An 11,349-nucleotide genomic window follows, 5' to 3' on the forward strand; every position below is an offset into this window, starting at 1 on the left:
TTTGCTTTAGAGCATGCCCAAGAAGAGGAGGAGATTAATTCTCTCTTCCAGGATTTGAAATCTGTCCTGAATCCATGGCCCATGCAGATGTTGGTATGCTTCTTGGTATTTGGGGATTTCTTGCTGATGAATATAATACAGCCAAAGCCTTGCTTGGCTGCAAAGAGAAACCAGAGAAAAATAAAGATTTGCTTTCGTTGGTAACATATTGTGGGGTCAGGATGTTGTTCTAGTGACTCACTTGAAAAAAAAAAAACGTGGTAGGAAAACTAAATTCAACCCCATGACAAAGTGCTATGGCTTTTGTTTAACAATAATTCCAGCCAAGTCACTGGCCCAGATTCTTTTTATATAGGCTGGGTCTACATGATTTCAAAATATCCAGTACATTTAATTCTAAAATTTGCCTCATTAACCCATTTTGCTTGTAAAATGTTAAACCCAAACTGAGTTAATTTGGACAAATAATATATGGAACATATACAGTGAGTGACCAATTATTTGACTGATTAAATGCGGTCTGAAATTTTGCAGTGCTTTGGTGTTTTATGGACAAATTCGTAGACTTCAGTGCTCCTACAGCCTACTACCCTATTATCATCTCCACTTCCTGGCTTCTAAGTTACAAAATATATTTCTTGGGGCGACTTGGTGGCTCAGTTGGTTGTGTGTCCAATTCTTGGTTTCCACTCAGGTCCTGACTTTGGGGTTGTGGGATCAAGCCCCGCATAGGCTCTGCACTCAGCAGGAAGTGTGATGGAGATTCTCTCCCTCTGCCCCTCCCCCCACTTATGTGAGCTTTCTCTCTCTTTTTTTTTCTCTCTCTCTCTTTCTAAAATAAATAAATAAATAAATCTTTAAATAAAGAAAAAAAGAAAAGAAAAAGAGGGCATCTGGGTGGCTCCATCAGTGAAGCTTCCGCCTTTGGCTCAGGTCATGATCCTGGGGTCCTGGGATGGAGCCCTGGATCAGGCTCCCTGCTCAGCGGGGAATCTGTTTCTCCCTCTACCTCTCCCCCTGCTCGTGATCTCTACCTCTCTCATTCTCTCTCTCTCAAATAAATAAATAAAATCTTTAAAAAGAAAAGAAAAAATATATTTCTCAACTAGAATAACCCCATTGTCATCGGGGTGGAGGAAGAGATGGGTGGGAGGATATAACAGACCATCTCAGGTTCCTGCCTTCCATATTTGAGGCATTCTGTCAAGCACTTAGTATTTTTTACACCCTTTTACTTAAGTCTTTTTATAGTGTGAGTATTTTCATTTGTATTAATGATTCTTCCAAAACCATAATTCATGACATATGCATCCCCATCTAAGTCATGTTTCCCACCTGTTACCTTCATGTCAAATAGCATTTCCTTCCAGCTTCACCTCTCAAATATTATCCATACTTTGAGATCCAGCTCAAAATTATCTCTTCTATAAAAACAAGCATGAATTCCCCCTTGTATCATGCAATGGTGCCCCTGGTTACAAACTAAACTATGTTTATAGCTTTATATAGCATGCTCTGCTTTGTGTTATAATTCTTGCAGCCATGTCTGCATCACTACTAAATTGTTGGCTCCTTGAGCACTGCATTTCTGTTTACCCACAGGGGCTCACTCTTCTTCCATTTCATATCTCTACACCATGCTCACTTATTCGCCTATATTAGGTAAGTAAAAAATTTTTTTAATTTAATGATGCCTACATCCTCCAAATAAATATACCAGAGAACAAAGTGGTGGGAGATGGGGGTGGGAGGAGAATAACACGGAAGGGAAGGAGGAAGAGGAGAGTGAAGGCAATGTCAAATTGGAAATCCCACCTGATTTAACTTCTAATGCACAATTATTCATATTGGCCACTATCATGGGGACAAACCCAGACACAATTGCTCTGCGTTTTAAAACATCTTATTTTTCCTTTAGTATTTTTACTTACACACAAACAACATTTATTTTCCTCCTGATTGAAACATGAACATTTCCACTTGACTTTCTTTTGAACAAACAGCTTCAAGAACAAACCGATTTTGATAATAAAGTAAATCTTCTCACTTCCCTTGAACCAACAACCCCATCCGTTGTTTTAAAACAATAATCTGATGCCTATATACTGCCCTCCCTCAAGGCAATGGAAGGAAAAGACAAGAGCCAGTGAATGCTAATATATAACAGCATCGCCAGTGAAACACAACTCACATCAGTGTGGAAGGGACCCTGAGTGGGTGGTTGCTGCCACAAAGGAAAAATAGGTACTCAGGAATGAACCACCTGTAACACAGGAGGGAAAATTTTTCATAATATGCTTAAAGAGGTAGTCCTATCCTAAATGCATTTTTAAATAAGAGTCAGTATTCTTGGGGAATTCAGGAAGCAGATATTTTTCAGAGTTAGTGATTGACCCACAGGGAATTTTATTTTAAATTTTGGGAATGTTCAGGATTCATGCTTCCTCATCTATACTGATAATTCACCCTCTTTCAAATGTATTACCCCAGGAGGTTTGATGGTTCTGGGGTTTTTTTAATAAAGATTTAAACAGGCCCACCATTTTGATTTGGTTTGATTATTAAAAACAGAATCTAGGGATTTTACACTATGCATCACAAATTGTGAACCTTTGCTCTCTGCCAATACTGTACTTGAGATTTCTAACACTTAGCAATTTTCTAACATTGTGGTTGAGATCATCTTAGAAAGACCTACATTTATATTTTCCCCTTGTGATGCAAAATCAATACTTTACTGGCTGAGAAAAAGTGAGGCACTCCATTCATGTTAGACTGCTGAGTGAAAATGCAAACAAGTAGGCAGCAAATCTTTGCATGTTATGGAAACACAGAAGCTAAAAAAAAATCTTGCTGATTGCTGACTCGCTTGCTGGAAATATTAAATTTGTCCAGTTTTCAGTTTTTTTAAAATCTCATCTTTCTGCACTTGTTTTTATGAAGAGTTTCATCAAGAGCATTCATAATTACCAGAAGAAAACCTATAGTATTCTTGCAACACTTCACACAAGAATTTCCGTCTAACTTTCCACATGTTTTCTGCAAAGTCGAATCTTTTTTCTTTTTATATTTCTTTTTTTTTTGGCCAATAATAATATGATTAAATAATCAAATAACATGCAGCACGTATCAGTGAAAATATCTGTGATGCGATGGAAAATCAATTAACTGAGATAATGTGGCAAGGAGGACTAAAAATAATAAAATCTCAAGCCCTTAGGATTTTCCTAAAAGTTGCCCACAGGTCAAAACATTTCACTTTGGTTTAAGTGTAGAGGAAATTAGCTGTAATTTATACAAGAGAGCTTGAAGACTCAATCATGTGTTTGAGCATGTATGTTTTTTCATAAAAGCCAGCTGCACTCTCACCCACAGGGACCCTTGCCCTTGTTGCCTGCCACAGGACACCACATTCTCTCTTTTTGGTTTTATTTTTTTGGAAGATTTTTAAAAATTTAAATTCAACTAGCCAACTATAGTACATCATTAGTTTCAGATGTAGAGCTCAATAATTCATCAGTTGTGTACAACACCCAGTGCTCATCACATCAAGTGCCCTCCTTAATGTCCACCATCCAATTATCCCATCCTCCCACCCACCTCCCCTCCAGCAACCGTTTGCTTCCTATAGTTAAGAGCCTCTCATGGTTTTCCCCCCCTCTGATGACTTCCCATTCAGTTTTCCCTCCCTTTCCCTATGATTCTCTGTGCTGTTTCTTATATTCCACATATGAGTGACACTATATGATAATTCTTTCTCCGATTGACTTATTTTGCTCAGCATAATACCCTCCAGTTCCATCCACATCAATGTAAATGTTAAAGTGATTCCTTGTCAGAAGAGCATCTCAAACTTAAACAAGCACATGAGTCCCCCAGAGGGCTTGTTAAAAGGCAGACTGTTGGGTCCCACCCACAGCTTTTTGATTCACTGGGCCTGGGCTCTGGCCTGAGAACGTGCATTTCTAAGAAGTCCCCAGGGTCAGCTGACTCTGCTGGTTGACCACATTTCGGACACCTCCATCTTCAGCAGGAGCAGCTTAGAGCTGTTCAGAGGACAGCTCTGGTGGGGCAGTGAGTAGAAGAGGTGGGAAAGACAGCCATGGGATGGAGCTGAGCCTGTGAGTCCTGAGAAACAAGGGACTTCCCAACAGCCATGCTATGAAGGAGAATTACAGTCTTAGAAATACTCCATGTGGTCAAACTGAACCAAGGGATATGAGAATGAAGAAGACAACAGAAAAAAGAAAAATCCACAATGCAAACTTAAAAGGGAAAAAGAGAGCTCATACACCAAGCCCTTCATAAATGACAGCAACTAAGACAGATTACAAGGAAAAACTATTCTGCACCAGGAATATGATGATCCTCCCGTCCTCCCGTCCTCCCCTCCTCCCTCTAATGGGAAGTGATGGAAGCTCCCTTCTCTAAGCAAGTAAAGCACATGTGAATCTCAGTCCACTGACTGCAGCGTCCAGAAAATACCAGGCTCCCGATTATCCAGTATTCAACTTCATTGCCAAATCCAAGTGCTGTACCAGCTGGGGAAATGTGACTTCAGTTATGGGTGAGGTGTCCCCCTGACCCCAGGGCTGTGATAACTGAAAGTTCAAGGACCATAGCTAGGCCCAGGCATGATGTAGGGTTTAGTGCTCTGTGGTCTTCAAATACTGGTCATCAATCAACAGATACCACAGTTGGGGTGTCATGGACCTCATTCCATAGCCAGGATCTGCTACTTCCTTGCGACACCATTACCATGAGAATCTGCTGTGAGCTTCCTACAAACCAGTATGACTAAAGGTCCCACAGAGCAATTCTTTACATTCTTGCTACCCCCTCCCAGAAGGCAAAATTACCCACTTCCCTGGCATCCACGGACAGTCCATTTCTCTCTGTCCTTTGGGTTGAAGGGTGATCTCGTTCCAGTGCGTGGTTGACAACAAACCCCAAGCTCCCCACTTTCGTACCTACATTTCTCTGGGGCCCAAGAACCCTTTTCTCTCTTTTACTTCCTTCACAACTTTCTAAGTTTTCAGGATTTAAGTCTAAATGTCTGAAATTGCAGCACCCTCGGGAGCCACAAATCTAGAGTAAATAAAGAAACAGGTCAGATATATACAACAGAGTGATGGAGAGTGTTGTACACTGGAGTGAACCTTGAAGACATTAATATTACATGTTTTTTAACTGTAGAGACCAACAACACACTCATTTGGGCCAATATGATTGTGGTTCAAGTTTATGGAACGCAAAGATATGATGTCTATTTCTTCTTTCCTCTTGGCTATTCCTGAGGCACTGAGTATCCCACAGGCACTATTTTCTTGAAAGCTGAATTTGTGGTTGTCTTGTTCATTGCTGTATCCCCAGGAAGTAACACAGTGCCTGGAACACCATAAGGGACCTCAGTGACTATCTTTTGAATGACGGTGTGAATGAATAAATAAATAAATGCATAACAGAAACAAGTACAGTATTATTTTTAAAATTACACAGCTCTATTATGTTTAATCTATACAAATTACACTAATAGTCAAATGCCATGTTGTACAGAAGAGCAAAGGGCACAGGGATCAAATACAAGGCACCCTTACAAGTTTATATATTTCCACGAGAAATAAGACCTCTTCTTTGGAACCATCCATCCTACCACTGGGGGTTCAAAGTAGTAAAATCATAAATTCCTGATGAAATGTTAAATGCACTGGACTGAAGCTAAATTAAGCAAATAGGTTTATGTCTGGTGATGGCCTGCATGGTGGCTAAAGAAGGAGAGAAACTTGAATCATTGGGAGTGTTCTAGATTTCAGGGATTTAAAAAAAGTCAAGAAATAACCTGAGGAACCCAAACTCAGAAGCTAAAAACTTGATCTGAACTAATGTGTGCTGTGCTTCTCATGTTCACTGAAAAGCGGTCTAATTTGACTTTCTCTTGGGAAAAATTATCATTACATTGCTACCACCTATTTGCCTTTCTGCTTCAGCCAGTCCCTGGAGGTCACGGTTTTCCGCCTGCAGCTTCCTCTTTTATCTGAGGCCATTCGGTGAGACCCTGATCCACTGGAAACAAACTTAATCGTCTGATCTGCATGGCTGCTTCCACCCGTGGATTGCTTCCCTTGGTGAAGCATTTAGCACTAAGCCAGGAGCACACAAGCTCTGATAAAACACTCCAGAGGAAGGGAGGATTTGCTATTGCAGCTGTTCATGATTTGTGAACCTCTGTAATGTTTGTCCTGTTACTATTGTCCAGTTGCGGAATACTTCGGAAAGAGAAAAGAATATTTGGGAGCCCATATGTCCTTAAGTGTGGATATCTGGGAACCACACATTGTTCATTCTTACTCTGTAGCAAAGATGCTCTCCACCTACTTGGATCCCAGGGTCTCTATTTCAATTAGGTGCACCTTATAGACCTCTGATCCAGGACTTTTTATTGTACCTGACCCAGGACTTTTTATTGCTTGAACTGCCACTGCTGAGAGCAATGCATCAGAGCTGCGTCCTGCAGCACCGTGTGGTAGAAAGAGCGTGAGGCGTGGGCTAGGAGGTCTGGGATGAGTACAGCTCCATGAGTTGCGTGGATTTGTTTAATCACTAACCTCTAAAACGTATGTCTTAGTGAAGATTTAAGAAAAGAGATTGCAGGAAGGTTTTGAAGAGCAAATGAAAGAAAAGTATGAGGAAGCACTTTGTAGGGAGCAAAGAACAATAAAACTTAGTCATTGCCGTTGATGGTACTGATACAGTCAGGAGACATAGAGTGGGAAGTAAGAGGAAGATGAGAATGGGAGATTAACTGTGACAGCCGCAGGAAAGACAGAGGCGGAGCTCCGGGACTCTGCGATAAGCGGTAGTTGTGGGGCAAAGGGGGGACATGAGATCAGGCAACCAAGCCTGACTAATCGCTGTATGAATAATCCACTCGTCATTGCCCCAAAAAGAAGAGAACAAACACCCTGGCCTGCAAAAGGGAGGGGGTGGAAAGATGAGACACGCACTGTGAGACCTTAACAGTTTATGTCATCTTTCTCACAAACAGGCCCCATGAAATCATGGAAGATGGAGGAAGAAATGAGAAATGCTTTATAAGCACGGATCGAAAAATTATAAACATTTGAGATGCCAAACATGAAAAATGTGGATAAAATGTGTAATTTTCTAGGAAATTACCAAAATTAATTCAAGAACCAAAAATAGATTGATAACCATGATAAGTAATGAAACAGTTATCAGAATGTACCCCTGAAATGGCCACTGGGACCAGACAGATACATGAGTAAGGTGAACTAAATCTTCAAAAACTTAAGAATTCCCATGCTGTTTAAACTTTTTCAGAATGCATAAAAATATTTCAACTTCCCGTGTCCTTATATAAAGCCAGCATAACTCGGGCGGCAAAACTGACGTAAGTAGCTCAAAAAAGAAACTGTGGTTCACTGTGTTACAAACATAGTTATAACAACTTTAAATAAATGATATAAAATCTGCTTCGACATAGTACTTTCAATTTCTTAAACAGCCAGAGAAATACATGTCCTGGTAGAAAAATTTTAAAAATGCATATATACTGGCCCATCTTATTAAAAAGGAGAAAAAAGAAAGACAGAATGGCAAACGAGTTTGGACCTCCCAGGGAGGATAGCAGACAATGAGAGAATCTGCCTACTCCAACACCTGATGAAAGGAACAAAAACACATGACATAAATGTTGAAAAGAGACGGCCAAGCCAATAAATAAAAGATGCTTATTTGGTTCAGGAAGTCCTTTAACCTTATCTGCATCTCTCAGAAGAAATGGTAGGGAAAGGAGATGAGTCAAGGAAGTCCTCAAGATGTTACTAATATTTCTAAAAATAGAGGAAGCTGGGAGAGCGGGCTGCTGGTGAGAAAGTCAAGGAGCACCTTAGCAAACATCTCCACCAAAGGAACTCAGAGGAAGAGAAAACTTGGAGGGAGTGCCATTTGGCCCTCTGGAGAGGAAAAAAAAGAGGGTCTAAAGATCTCCAGCAGTACACTGCAGAGAGCAGATGAGTAAGAAAAAAATTAAAACTGTCTACAAGAGCCAAAACTGGAGACATGAAGCAGGATGTAGAACTCCCCGTGGCCCCCAGCTGACATGTTAATGGCGCTCCAGCCCACAGGCAATGCAGCCTTTTCCTATTCTGCCTGGGGAGAAAGGGTGAATAGACTCGTGACTGCTGGGAGAAATGTGTAAATAAAACAGGGAACATGAATAATCTAAACAATCTCTCTTTACCTGGAGCATAAGCTTCAGGGCATCACACACAAGTCAGAAGGCATTTGAAGGACTTGGGAAGAGAACCCATTCCCACTTAGACCAAGTGAACTGTGAAACAGGAAATTTGCCCAGATCAGAGAAGAAAAAGGTTTCCCCCTCCCCTACTGTCATGACCTGAGGCTAGAAAAAGATTAAGTGATAGCAACACCCAGGCCTCAGAGTGCAGCTCTAAGAGAGAAAGGCAAGGTGGAGACATCTCCTGGAGACGGTATCCTGGAGACTTAATTCACAGGGCTTCCAGCGCGGTTGAAGACCTGGACACTGCCCGCGGTAGGCACACGTGAGAATAAAAAAAACAGCATTGCAGTTGTACATAAGTACAACAAAAATACAGGGAGGAAAAGTGACATGGCCTACAAGAGGGACAGAAAAATCATACTTGGAAAGAAAACATATTCTAAGCGCTAAAGAGATTCTCTTAATTTGATTCATTGCGTGCAAGGACTTACTGGCAATATGAAAGAAAAAAAAATGAAAGCCCCTAAAACAACAGGAGTAGGCATAAAGGAAGTCTGCAGAGTTCACCTGGGACTGCAACACCAGCATCAGAACCATTACACCTGGGCGCCTGGGTGGCTCAGTCAGTTGAGCCTCTAACTCGATTTCAGCTCCGGTCATGATCTCAGGGTCCTGAGATTGAGCCCTGCCTCAGGCTCCATGCTCAATGCAGAGTCCGCTTGAGGGTGTCTCTCCCTTTCCTTCCGCCCCTCCCACTTGCACTCTAAATAAGTAAATAAATAAATAAAATCTTCAAAAAAAAATTACACCTCTATTTGATAGATTAGAAAGAGCAAGACAGAAGCATTAAAAGTCATAATAACAGGATAGAGGAAAGGCTCAAGATAATATCAGTATCAGAAAACAAGTTAGAAAGAAGCTGATGGAAGGATATTTTATGCCTCTGCATTTGTGACCCAAACAAATGAAGCAGAAGAAATATTCAGAAATATTAGAAGGAAAAGTCCCTGAAATGAGAGAGAAGCTCAAATTAAAGGGCAGAGCTTCCCTACTGAGAAAAAGATACAGAAAGATCAACATTGCAACATATCCTGGTTAAGGTGTTAAGATTCAAAGACAAAGAAATAGGTTTTCAGCCATCCGGATAGAAAACGCTAGTCAGCTGAAAGGAGGGAAATCAGGTTGGTTGCAGACTTCTCCACATCAACATACTAAGCCACAAAACAGCACAGCAGTAGCTGCAATATCTTGGAGGAAAAAAATTATACTATATCAAAATATATTACACCCTGACATGTTGGTTTTTGAAATCAGGGCAACAGGCAGACACAGCGAAATGTGAAAGAACTTAGGAAATATAATACATAGGACCTTCCTGAGAAAAAATATTGCAAATAAATTAAGCCCACCAAGAAATGAATGGGGAAATCATTGTAAAATGACGAGTTCAATACCCCGTGCCATAAAATGATAGAGCGATGTCAAAAAAAAAAAAAAAAATCTAAGGCCAGAGTTGCAAACTCGAATGCCCACAAAGATGAGGCAGGACATATAAGTGATTAAAACAGATTGGATTCAGTGAACTGAAGAGCACACACATTACCAAAAAAATAAAGCTACAGCCAATTTTGTCTAAAAGGAGTAAGTTAAAAGGATGTTCTATTACCAGACCTTTGATATTTTCAAGAAAATCCAGAAATCCAAACTTCTGTCTTAATTCTCCCAAATAAGGAAAACAAAATTTGTCTGTTAGTGTTGGTTCGTAGGTGGCGGGCAGAGAAAGAGCGAAGAAAGGCGCAGACCGCTCCAGATTGGTAGGTGGCTGGTTTAAAAAGCGGGGGGACTTACGAGACGTGGCTTGGGCGACTGCAAGACAAGATGAGCAGGTCTCTGCCCCTGCCAGCCCGAATCTTCCCAGTTGATAACTACGCCTTGACCAGGTGTCGTCACGTTTGCAGACCGGAGAGCCTCGACGACACCTTACTCTCTCAAGGCTCTGTCATTGAAACAGCTCCTAGTGTGGAAATGGTGGGCAGAAAGTACATTCCAGAGCCAGGGGAGGAGCCTCCGATAAACGCCACCAGCTCAAGGGTGAACCCGCGGTCATGTCCTCCCGATGACCTCCACCAAAGTGAGCTGGACTAGCCAGTAAGTAACCAGTTTGTCACCTCTAAAAGCAAAATAAAATAAGATCTAAGAACGGTGCCCATTCAGTCTAATCTTGGAGAAGGGCAATAAACAGATTTCCATATGAAAGAACGAATGAAATAGTACTTACGGACCCTCCTCAAAACTGTCTGATGGAAAGTGAGCAATAAAGGAGATACAGCAACTGTGATAAGACTGGTGGTGAGCCCAAATCAATTTAAATATAGAACTAAAACTATGACTCTAGTAATTATACTTACTAACAACACAAATACTATAAATCTTAACAATGTAGAAGCAAGATATAGAGTATACGTATATTATATATATAACTAACAGGCGAAATAAAGGTGGGAATAAGAAAAAGGATGCTAAAAACATAATGCGGAATTTTTAGAAAGATACTCCAGTATTCTAATGTTTTCACACATTTTTTTAAAGTTTCAGTGATTGTTTAGGAATTAAAATATGTTTCAGTAAAGACCCTCTTTGGTTGGGCTGAAATGGGTGCCCCCTCACCCCAATATTCAAATGTTGAAGTCCTAACACCCAGTACCTCAGATTCCGACTGTATTTGGAGATAGGGCCTTTAAAGGTGTAATTAAGTTTAGGGGCGCCTGGGGGGCTCAGTTGGTTGAGCGTCTGCCTTCAGCTCAGGTCATGATCCCAGGGTCCTGGGATCGAGCCCCACATCCGGCTCCCTGCTCACTAGGGAGCCTGCTTCTCCCTTTTCTCCCCACTCATGTGCTCTCTCTCGCCATCTCTGTCTCTCTCTCAAATAAATAAAAATCTTTGGAAAAAAAAAGATGTAATTAAGTTTAAATGGGGTTGTTAGGGTGGGTACTAATCCAATATAACTTGGTGTGCTTATAGAAAGAGAAGGTTAGGACACAGAAACACAGACAGGGACCACATGAGGACACAGTGAGAAAGTAGCA

At 41.0% G+C, this 11,349-nt stretch overlaps 1 long non-coding RNA gene across 1 annotated transcript in view; it reads right to left on the reverse strand.

Moving 5' to 3' along the window:
- LOC123796727 (uncharacterized) overlaps positions 1-10,362 on the reverse strand; it is a 504,139-nt gene extending 493,777 nt beyond the window's left edge. Inside the window, exon 1 of the long non-coding RNA XR_015722233.1 lies at positions 10,112-10,362. This is a non-coding gene — a long non-coding RNA (uncharacterized LOC123796727). The remainder of the gene's footprint in view (positions 1-10,111) is intronic.
- Positions 10,363-11,349: the final 987 nt, after the last annotated feature.

The sequence above is a fragment of the Ursus americanus genome, chromosome 29, assembly GCF_024610735.1.
Source record: "Ursus americanus isolate L20-20 chromosome 29, mUrsAme1.1.p, whole genome shotgun sequence".
NCBI lineage: Eukaryota > Metazoa > Chordata > Mammalia > Carnivora > Ursidae > Ursus > Ursus americanus.